Source organism: Schistocerca gregaria, chromosome X (genome assembly GCF_023897955.1).
Source record: "Schistocerca gregaria isolate iqSchGreg1 chromosome X, iqSchGreg1.2, whole genome shotgun sequence".
Classification (NCBI taxonomy): Eukaryota; Metazoa; Arthropoda; class Insecta; order Orthoptera; family Acrididae; genus Schistocerca; species Schistocerca gregaria.
In genome coordinates this window covers 308,979,739-308,991,715 of record NC_064931.1, presented here as the reverse complement: position 1 = coordinate 308,991,715, position 11,977 = coordinate 308,979,739, and the positions used below count along the sequence as shown (strand labels likewise).

At 39.1% G+C, this 11,977-nt stretch overlaps 1 long non-coding RNA gene across 1 annotated transcript in view; it reads right to left on the bottom strand.

Moving 5' to 3' along the window:
• Positions 1–5,062: 5,062 nt before the first annotated feature.
• Positions 5,063–11,977, bottom strand: part of LOC126297418 (uncharacterized) — a 56,447-nt gene continuing 49,532 nt past the window's right edge. Inside the window, exon 2 of the long non-coding RNA XR_007552521.1 lies at positions 5,063–5,895. This is a non-coding gene — a long non-coding RNA (uncharacterized LOC126297418). The remainder of the gene's footprint in view (positions 5,896–11,977) is intronic.

The following is an 11,977-nucleotide window of genomic DNA, read 5'->3' as shown; positions in this document are numbered from 1 at the left end:
AGGAAGCGGTTAAGAGAATACAAGGCACGACAATTAGAGACAGATTGTGTAGTTTTTATGTAAATATGTACACATTTTTCTTTTTAAGCATATGCAGTATATTTATATAATTGTCACAGATGGACTGCATTTGTAATACATATAAATATATATGAAAAGTTCTTTAAGCATATACAGAGTCATAATATATTATACAATAATTAATTATTGTACACTTGACATAACATTACAGTGTACACCCTCTGCTCTCTTTACATTGTTCTTGTCCTGTGTACAATGATCAGCCAAAACATCATGACCACTATCAATATAAACCTGTCCAGGCGACAGTAGTGTCACCTGGCGAGGAATGACTGATAGTCAGACATGCACATGAGTCTTTCTGAGTTAGACCAAGGGCAGATTGTGATGGCCTGGAGGCTCGGCACGAGTATTTTGGAAACTGTACGACTTTGTCAGGTGTTCAAGGAGTGCTGTGGTGAGTGTCTTCAATGTGTGGTGAAACCACATCCAGACATCATGGGATTGGGAGGTCACCCCTCGTTACAGATGTCGGATGTCGTAGGCTGGGCATACTGGTAAAACAGAATAGGCAGCAAACTGTGGCTGAACTAACATCAGACTTTAATGCTGGGCAGAGTATGAGTGTATCTAAACACACAGTGCACCAAACACCACTAACAATGGGCCTATGCAGCCAATGATCCATGCATGTGTCAATGTTAACACCACAACATCGGCAACAGCGACCGAAATGGCATGTGGCCATTGGCACTGGACCTTGACGCAGTGGCAGAGCATTGCATCGACTGATGAATCTCCATACCTTCTTCATCATGCAGATGAGATGGCGCAAATTCATCATCTTCCAGGGTACAGCTTCTTGACACCTGTATTGAGAGACTGAGACAAGCTCGTGGCAGCCTCCGTTATGCTCTGGGGAACATTCATGTGGATATCCATGGGTCCAGTGGAGTTCGTTCTAGGCACCATGAGTATTGTACACTGATTGCAGACCACATACACCCCTTCATGATTATCATGTTTCCCAATGACAGAGGCATTTTTCAACAAGATAATGTGCCATGTCACAAGGCTAGGAGTGTGGTGGAGTGGTTCGAGGAACACAGTGGCGAATTCTAACTGATGTGCTGACCCCAACTTGTCAGATCTGAAACCGATCAAACACATGTGGGATGTGACTGAGTGTGGCATCAGAGCTCATCTACACCCTCCCCAGAATTTACAGGAATTAGGTGACTTTTGTGTGCAGATGTTGTACCATCTCCCTCCAGCAACCTACCAAGGCCTCATTGCTACCATGCCACAACACGCTGTTGCTGTTATTTATGACAAAGGTGGACATACCAGCTATTAGGTAGGTGGTTGTAATATTCTGGCTGATCACTGTGTATTTCATAGCCAATTCCCTGGAACCCAACTACTGTCACCTCTCTTTCTATCCCGTAGCATAGTCTTGAGGTTGTCTCTCTTATGCTGCTGCCTGCCTACTTTCGGTTTTAGTCAAAGTCCCCCAGGCCCCCTTTTCGCCTGTACATGCACCTCAGTTATCACTGTTCTTTTCTGCTCCTCACCCTTCTCTTTTATTCCCCCAACACTCCCACTAACTCATTATATTCACCTTAATCGTTATTGAGCCTCACCGCTCGTTCCAACCCTGCCCCACTCCCCCTTTACCTAAGTGGTCCCTCTTACTACAATCCACCTGTACAGTGTTATAGCCACTTGTTTGAAAGTACAGGTTTTCACTACTAAATGTATTTTAATGATGTATTTTTGATTTGGTTTTCCACTGATTACATATGGTTTTCATTTACTACATGCATTTTAACTATGTATATTAGTTGTTGGTTCCATTGATTAAGTTTTCCTTTTCTTTTACATTTACAAGTTTTTGGACTGTATACTGGTGTATACTACACTCACATTCACAGAATATGTTCTGTGGTTTGAAACTGAAATGTAATTATGAGATAAGGTGCAGCTAATGTATCTTTGTATACATACAGACTAGCACCTTTGAATCTATACGATATCTTTGTGGATTCAGGGAGCAGTTGTTTTTGACACAAACAGAGTTTACAGCTGTGGCTTTAACATAAAAATAACACAGAAAGATTTAACATCATCGGACCATGTGCTTTTCAACTCTTATGGCACATTGGTCGTAATTTCACAAACATTTCATTGATTCTACTGGCAGACATGAACTTTGCCTGTTTTCATGTGTCACACACAGACAATGTTACAAATTATGGTGTGTATGACCATTTGATATAAATGTATGTTAATATGATGTCAGATTCAAATTATTTGACAATTGTTTACATATATGAATACACGGAACACACTTGGTGGGTTGTAATATAACTGTCCTCTATTCTGTGAGTAATTTGATATATTTGTTATTTTTCCCATGCAATAGCTAAAACAAACTTTTGTATTCATGGTTCTTTTCCTTAGGTACTCGAAAATGACCAAGAAGGTTGAAACCGTTTGTGCACCTATAGGGTATATAAATTTTATTGGTATAGAGTATGGTGTTTTCCAAAATGCCTTTCAGTAAATAATTCATTATTTATATTAATGACTTTCTGTACAATTCAAGGAGAAGAAATACCTTTTGGGTTGAGTTTTGACATCCAGTTGATGCATGGCTCTTACAAGAGTTGCACATATTTGAAAAGCATTGATGGGGTATATCCAGCTCATATTTACTCTAAATGATTTAGGGAACCACAATAAAATTTTTGCAATGCTGTAACATGAGTCAATCACAATAGATCTTTTAACATGACACTGCCTGCCTTGATCTATGGAACAAAAGAAAATAAATTAAGTTACACTTTACTAGGATTTCAATTTTTTTCAAAACTATTCTCTACAAATTGCACCATTAAAACTCTATAGAAACTGTGAAAATCTGCAGTTATCAATGTTTTTCGTGTCATGCCAGAGATTTGTCATGCATCAGTACATTTGGGCAGAGTTCTGTTTCACAAACTACCTACTCAATTCTTCACCTTGAATGGAGCATATTAAGAAGGCATTCTTTCAAATACTATGCAAACATGAGAAACAGATTGGAAGAAGAAGGAGAAAAAAAAAAAAAAAACCCGGAATGTGTTAAGTACTTCAAAGTTCAACTTTCAGTTATGAGGAGCACATTACACTAACCTCTGCAGGTCAGCTGTCAGCTGCGAGGAAATACAGTGAAGTGGCCATGAAAGAAGGAAGTGGGAGCAGTACACCTTATATAATATATGAAAAACTGATAGGCAGGAACTTTTGATTAATCTTTTTGCGAACAAAATTGTTTGTATGTGATGCTTGAGGCTTTCCTAACAGACTAGGTCTAGAAATGGTTCTTGGGCAGGACATCTGATGTCCTTGTGAAATTCCCACAGGATTTCATTGGTCTTAATGATCAACACCTTCAGATGCATTGAACACACTGCTGATCTGTGACTAACGCCTCCTATAATTTCTTTCACTAGTCACAGCTCATCAGTGAATTTGCTGTATCTGGAGACGTTGGTCAGTTGCGTCGATGAAATATTGTGAGAATTTCACATCATCATCAGGCGTCTTGTCCAAGAACCATTTCTACAAATAGTTTGCAGTCTGGCAATGTATTAAAAACTGTATGCAAACTACTGTAATGTACTGGTCAAAATCAAATCAAAATAAAAATATGTTCTAAAAGAAAGACTTCTGATATTACAAACAGTCATGTCAGTAAACTGACTAATAGTTGTGTCTGTATGTGTATGCTGATGATAGTATAATAAAGTTACTCTATACACAACTGTTTATTGAGGAGATGTTGAGTTGCAGACAGGCACGACAAAAAGACTGCTATACTTTTAAGCTTTCAACCAAAAGACCTTCTTCTAAAGTAGAAAACAAACAAACACACACACACACACACACACACACACACACACACACACACACACACACACATAAAACCACTGTCTCTGGCTGCTGGGGCTGGACTCAGAGGATAGAGATAACAGTATATATATATATATATATATATATATATATATATAAAACAGAAAGAAACTTCCACATGGGAAAAATATATTAAAAATAAAGATTCCAAGACTTACCAAGCGGGAAAGCGCCGGCAGACAGGCACATGAACAAAACACACAAACACACACACAGAATTACAAGCTTTCGCAACTGGCAGTTGCTTCGTCAGGAAGGAAGGAAGGAGAGGGAAAAATGAAAGGGTGTGGGTTTTAAGGGAGAGGGTAAGGAGTCATTCCAATCCCGGGAGCGGAAAGACTTCCCTTAGGGGAAAAAAAGGACAGGTATACACTCGCGCACACACACACACACACATATCCATCCGCACATACACAGACACAAGCAGACATATTTCTATATGTCTGCTTGTGTCTGTGTATGTGCGGATGGATATGTGTGTGTGTGTGTGTGCGCGAGTGTATACCTGTCCTTTTTTTCCCCTAAGGGAAGTCTTTCCGCTCCCGGGATTGGAATGACTCCTTACCCTCTCCCTTAAAACCCACACCCTTTCATTTTTCCCTCTCCTTCCTTCCTTCCTGACGAAGCAACTGCCAGTTGCGAAAGCTTGTAATTCTGTGTGTGTGTTTGTGTGTTTTGTTCATGTGCCTGTCTGCCGGCGCTTTCCCGCTTGGTAAGTCTTGGAATCTTTATTTTTAATATATATATATATATATATATATATATATATATATATATATATATATATATATGTGTGTGTGTGTGTGTGTGTGTGTGTGTGTGTGTGTGTGTTTTGAAAATGTGTGGGGTTTCAACTTTAGAAGAAGGCCTTTAAACCAAAAGCTTAAATGTATAGTGATCTTTTTGTTGTACCTGGCTGCAACTCAGTGTCTCCTCTACATGGTGAGATGCAATCTCTGACTTTCACAATACTGTCAAAATTCCATCCTGGATTTTCCATTGCATTATTTCATTATGGTACAGAGCAATCATGAAACTGAGCTCCTACATATTGTGAATGTGCACACTTCACAAATAAAGGGAATTAAAAGGGTTAAGTTATCTTTATTGCAGTACATGTATTATCTATTTATATTTATTTTAGTCCTCCTTTTAAATCTAATACAACATCCCATTACATTATGCACCATAAATACCACAAATAACTGAGTTGTCGAGAAATTAAAAACCATTTTACTTAAAATATCATATACAAAAATGCATAAACAACTAGGTGCCTTTGACTAACACATTAAAAATATGAAGCATAAATAATTTGTCACAAATAAAAAGGAATTTACATCCAATTTAAAATCGTGTCATATATAAGATATAGCTGACAATACTAACAAAAATTAACAAACTGTCTCATATACATTTTGTAAAAAGTTAAAACATATTTACTGTACACTTTAATGGTTGTTGTCACATACAAAAACTCTTTCGTTAACCAAGCGTCTATGATACTAAAAGAAGTTAAAATATGAGACATAAATAATTCATTCACTGATTAATTAAAAACTGTTTTTGACACCTCTAAAACTTTGTTAAATATAAAAGGTTAATATTTAATTAGTACCTACAATACTAACGAAATGTAAAATTGTACTAAATTATACACAGCAGTTTTTATGCATAGACTTCTGATAGTGCTTTGTACAGTTTGAAGAAATACAATGTATGAAAAATTCTAGTATATAGAACATATTTATGATAAAATATAAAAGAAATCTGGGTGTAATTAACAAACTAGGTTCTAATTAAATTACATTACAAGGAAAAAGATAAAAAAAGACTTTTCTGATATTTCGACTCAATACCAACAGGTCCTTTATGTTGGCCATGCCAATACTACAATGAAGAGTATTTGGTAAAAGCCTGTAAGGAAACGAAATTTTTAGTAACATTGATGGCTATTAATCACAATCAGTATTTATATTCAAATTGTGTGTGACATGCATGTAGTAGTTTTGCTAATGGGCATGATTTTAGTACTGAGAATGTTATAGAAGCACATTTTCAGTGCTGTACAGTTTTTCCTCTTATTTCTATAAATTACGGAAGGGACCAATTTGAAATAGTCTACAAAGACATTGTATCATCCATAGGAATTCCTTTTACATTATGACAAAATATGCAAGCAAGTTTCTGCTGCTGTATCCAAATCTTTGCAGATGAACAGAATATCTTGAAACTCAAGTCTAATGAGATTAGACATGAAGCAAACATATAACAATGAAGAGAATTAAACAATTTGTCATCAAGAGACTTGTATCTACTCTATGCATGTCAATGACGATATGTATTTTTCATTTGTTTCAAAATCTTTACATAATAGGTTAATGGTATCGTATTATTCATATGACGTAATAAATTTATTAATACCTTCATATTTACCAGTTGTAGAAGCTGTAGATACATTACTTCTTCAAATGTGGGGATGAAATCTTTTCAATTGTCATATTAATGAAGTACAAATTTTAAGAGATATATCTAAATGTAACATTTTAGAGCGATGTGCAATGCAATGAGCATGTAAGGACAGTGTTAGTGAAGGGAAGGAGAATGGTCAACTTCAGTTTATTGGGAGAGTTTTAGGAAAGTGCAGTTCACCTACAAAGGAGACCACTCACACAACACTTGCATAGCCCTTTCTCAGATACTAGTTGAGTGTCTGGGATCCCCACCATGCCAGATTACATGAAGCCATTGAAGCAACTCAGAAGCATGCTGCTACACTTATTATCAGTACATTCAATCAACCTTCGAGTGTTATGGAGACGCTTCATGATCTTAAAAGGAAGTCCTTGGAGAGAAGACAACATTTTTTCATGAAACATTGTTGAGAAAGTTTAGACAACACGGATTTGCAGCTGAACTGTAGAACGATATACTTCGTCTATGGAACACATAGACAAGGTTAAGAGAAATTAGGGCTCCTTTGGAGGCACACAATCATTTTTCCATTTGCAAGTGGAACAGGAAAGGAAATGGTTAATAGTGGCACATGGTACGCTTTGCCATATGCCATACAGTTGCTTGTGGAATATGTTTGTAGATGTAGTTATAGATGAAAGAACAAAAAGAAGAAGGGATAGCAATTTGGAACCCCAGAGAGCCTGTCCATGTGCAGGCAAGGGAGAAACATGCCACAGTTGGTGAAACAGCCTTTTAAGTTGACAAAGTAGAGCTCGGCTGCATGCTCTGCCAATAGGTAGTTGATCTTGCCCCTGGTCAAAGTTTGATGGTGGCTATTGATACTTATGGAGAGTTCACTGACAGTTATTCTCACTTTAAAGGTTATTCTATAGTTGTTCCATGAGTTGTTGTATGACAGCTTTTGTGCTTTGCATCTGATGAGGAAAAATAGCCCTGTGGTAGGGCAACAACAGGTCGTGCTGAGTGGGTGAACAGGACGTGCTGAGTGGGTGCACAGAACAGGTCTTGCATGCAAGTCTTAAATATGACCCAATTAACAAGAGGTTGGAAGTATGAATGGCACAACTACAGATCATGATATTCTGTAAGTCTGGTGAGTCGGGCAAAACCACTTGAATCTATGAATTTTTCCGAACACTATTCTCTTAGTGATCTTCCTCTCCCATTATTCTAACCTGCCCATGCCCCTTCCCTCCCATCTCAACTCCTGCGTGCACCTCAGCTGAGCTCCCCCCCCCCCCCCCCCCCCCTCTAGTAATGTATTCCCATCTCAGTCCCTTACTGTACTTACCTCTCCTTGCCCTTGATTTTCTTTCCCTTCACTGAGTCCCTGTGCAAGTCATGTTGCCGAGCTACACACACACACTTCCTAACTAGTCAGGCCATACTAGTGAGATAATTTAACTTGTGTGCGTGTGGGGGGGGGGGGGGGGGGCAGAGGGAGTGCACACATATGTGTGCGCACGCATGCATACATGGAGTGGAATGTAAATTTATAAGCTGACCTATCTTGTTCTAGTTCTTATTAGCTGACTATATATCACTCAGTACTTTCATTATTTGCTGAGTAGTAATCATTATTTGTTTCACAGTTTGATACATTAATCCCAGATTTGTAAATATATATAAAGTAACGTACTTTACGAGTGTGCCATATACACTGAGAGAAAAAAATTGCAACACCAAAAAATAATTAATGCAGAGTAATGACATGTCCTATATAGATTTGTCTAGGTAACATATTTAAGTGATTAACACTGCAAGATCACAGGTTAATGTAAGTGCTAGATTAGCTATTGCAAATGTTGAATGCTGGTACATTAATAACTGATGTAGCCACCAGAATCTTGAATGTATGCATTGTGTTGTCAGGTGCTGGATGTCAGTTTGTGGGATGGAGTTCCATGACTGTTGCACCTGGTAGGCCGATACAGGGACGGTTAATACTGGAGTTGTGTGATGATTCCCATAGGTGCTCAATTGGAGGCAGATCTCGGGATTGAGAAGGCCAAGGCAACATGCCGACACTCTATAGAGCATGTAGGGTTCCAACAGTGGTATGTGGGCTAGAATTATTCTGTTGGAAAACACCCACTGCACTGCTGTTCATGAATAGCAGCACAATAGGTAAAATCACCAGACTGACATAAAAATTTCCATTCAGGGTGCATGGTACAACAACAGGAATGTTCCTACTGTCATACAAAATAGTATCCGATACCATAACTCTAGGTATACGGCCACTATGTCTAGCACACAGACTATCATTGGCACCAAGGCGGAACTAGTTTTCATCACACAACACAACAGACCTCCATCCTACCCTCCAATGAGTTCTTGCTTGACACCACTGAAGTTGCAAATGGCGACGGTTGGGGGTCAGTGAAATGGACACAACAAGGCGTCTGGCTTAGGGCTGCCTTGAAGTAACCTATTTGTAACAATCTGTTGTGTCACTGTGGTGCCAACTGCTGCTCAATTTGCTGCTGCAGATGAAATACACACACTAAAAAAAGCTTTGCACCACCCCGGTTCCCAGAACTTCTGAAGATAGACGTTAACTTTGGATACTGTAGCACAGACGCAGTTCTTTTGACTGTTCAGAGATGTCACTAAACCTGCCCAAAGATGTAGACAACCATGCATGAGCAACACCTATTAGGTGGAGGGCGTCTGACAGCCCATCATTTCCAGTCATCCCACCAGGAAGGAGGTACAAAGCTCGTGTTGTCTGTAGTTCAAGCATGCCTAGACGGTCAATATCACAGTTTGATCATGTCCGCATTGTTACTTTGCGACAGGAGGGGCTGTCAACAAGGGAAGTGTCCTGACATCTCAGAGTGAACCAAAGCGATGTTGTTCGGACATGGAGGAGATACAATGACAGGAACTGTCGATGACATGCCTCGCTCAGGCTGCGAAAGGGCTACTACTACAGTGGATGACCGCAACCTACGGCTTATGGCTCGGAGGAACCCTGACTGCAGCACCACCATGTTGAATAATGCTTTTCGTGATGCCACAGGACATCGTGTGCAATATGCTGCACGATGTGCAACTTCACTCCTGACATCCATCTTTGTAATCATGACAACATGCAGCGTGGCACAGATGGGCCCAACAACATGCCGAACGGATTGCTCAGGATTGGCATCACGTTCTCTTTACTGATGAATGTCATATATGCTTTCAACCAGACAATCGTCGTAGAAGTGTTTGGAGGCAACCCGGTCAGGCTGAATGCCTCAGACACACTGTCCAGCGAGTGCAGCTCGGTGGAGGTTGCCTGCTGTTTTGGGGTGGCATTATGTCGGGGAGATATACACTGCTGATGGTTATGGAAGGTGTCACAATAGCTGTATTATTCCTTGAATGGTATCCTCCGACAGATAGTGTAAACGTATCAAAAGCATATTGGTGAGGCATCTGTCTTCACGGACGATAATTCGCACCCCCATCGTACACATCTTGTAAATGACTTCCTTCAGGATAACGACATCGCTCGACTAGAGTGCCCAGCATCTCCTCCAGACATGAACCCTGTCGAACATGCCTGGGATAGATTGAAAAGGGCTGTTTATGGACGATATGACCCACCAACCACTCTGAGGGACCTACACCGAATCACCATCGAGGAGTAGGACAATCTGGACCAACAGTGCCTTGATGAACTTGTGGATAGTATGCCACGACAAATACAGGCATGCATCAGTGCAAGGGGATGTGCTAGTAGGTATTAGAGGTACCGGTGTGTACAGCAATCTGGACCACCACCTCTGATGGTCTCACTGTATGGTGGTACAACATGCAATGTGTGGTTTTCATGAGCAATAAAAATGGTGGAAATGATATTTATGTTGATCTCTATTCCAATTTTCTGTACAGGTTCCGGAACTCTCGAAACAGAGGTGATGCAAAACTTTTTTTTGAAGTGTGTGTGTGTGTGTGTGTGTGTGTGTGTGTGTGTGTGTGTGTGTGTGATGTGCCAGAGCCATGCGTCGAACATGATGGTCTTCCCTCTTTGTAGTGCCACGTGGCCGTCTGGAGCCTGGTCTTCTTGTGACCGTAAACTCCCACGATCATTGCTGCCAGCAATCATGTACAATGGTTGCATTCCTGCCAAGTCTTCCTGCAATATCGCAAAAAGAGCATCCAGCTTCTCTTAGCCCTATTTCAAGACTTCATTAAAACCCAGTGAGGTGTTAATAATGGCGACTTTGATGCCTTAAAGGCATTCTTGACTATCATCATCTCACCAAGTCCAACTTCAAATGTAACTAATACTTATGACGGCAAGAATGTGTATTTAAGGCAAACCTGATTTTCATCCTCAAAGCAGTGATACTAGTGCCACTCTTATGTGATTGGCCTGAAATCTGAACAGATACCACCTTTCAGATGCAGAAACACACCTACTAACTTCCATTTTTGTCACACAACTCCTTGGTGCTGCCATTTTTTCCCCAATCAGTGTATGTTATTTTAGCCTTCTAATTTCATTTAAATATGGTCTTGTGATGAAGTGTGAAAAAACTGATGTTGCTGTCGTGGGAAAAATTACACATAGTAAAACATGAATATAAACAGCAACCAAAGTTATTTTTATTCAAAATTCAAGTAATAGAGTTCAGTGTTTAATAATTTTTCAGATACCGGCCAACTAGCAGTGTTAGTGAGTCACAATATTTGAAGTGTCATATTCACCAGAAGAAAACATTGTGATTAACCAATGCTGGTACTGAAAGTTATTTATAAGTTCCATATACTGATAAAATTTACATCTGAATGAGATAAAAATGATTTTTGGCTGCTAATGAACAAACATCATGGGACGAATATTAATGTAAAGTGATGTAAAGTCACATCACACTTAGGTTAAGAGCAAAGTTTTGAAGACCATTATCTGTATTTACATTTTCTAATGATGAGTACAGTGGTAAGAAGACTCTGTATAAGTTTTACTTTAATTCTACACAGTTTATGAATTGAGAGCTTTACATTAAATAAATATCATTCAGCTTTTACATATTCATGTTTCGATATTTGGCTACTAGTGAGAACACGGTATATTTTCAGCTGGAAGCCCTATGCTGCAATAGTTAATGCACAGAGAAATCTCTGGCAAGTGAACCAAATTTACATTTTACAAAATTAATGCACATTAATCACAACTCATAGTTTGTCAACGTGATATTGCTAGCACTGGAAGTGAAATTTTCCAAAACCAGCAAATAGTTTCTTAACTCAAGAAAATGTAGAATGCTAGTAGGTGGCAGGCATAGGTTACACAAACTGGTGCTGTTCTACAGGTTATTGTGTTATTCTAACATTTTTATTACACATTTTTCACAAACTGAATGTGTTTTGGTTTGATAAAGATTCCTGGGGAAGACAACAAAAATATTTTCTTTTTACTAAATAAAATCCTGCTTGTAATTACCTTTCCTCATTTCTGCCAACAACGCCATATGTTTGGACGATGACAAAATTTGTATCTTATAGTTTGTTTCACTTAGAGTAA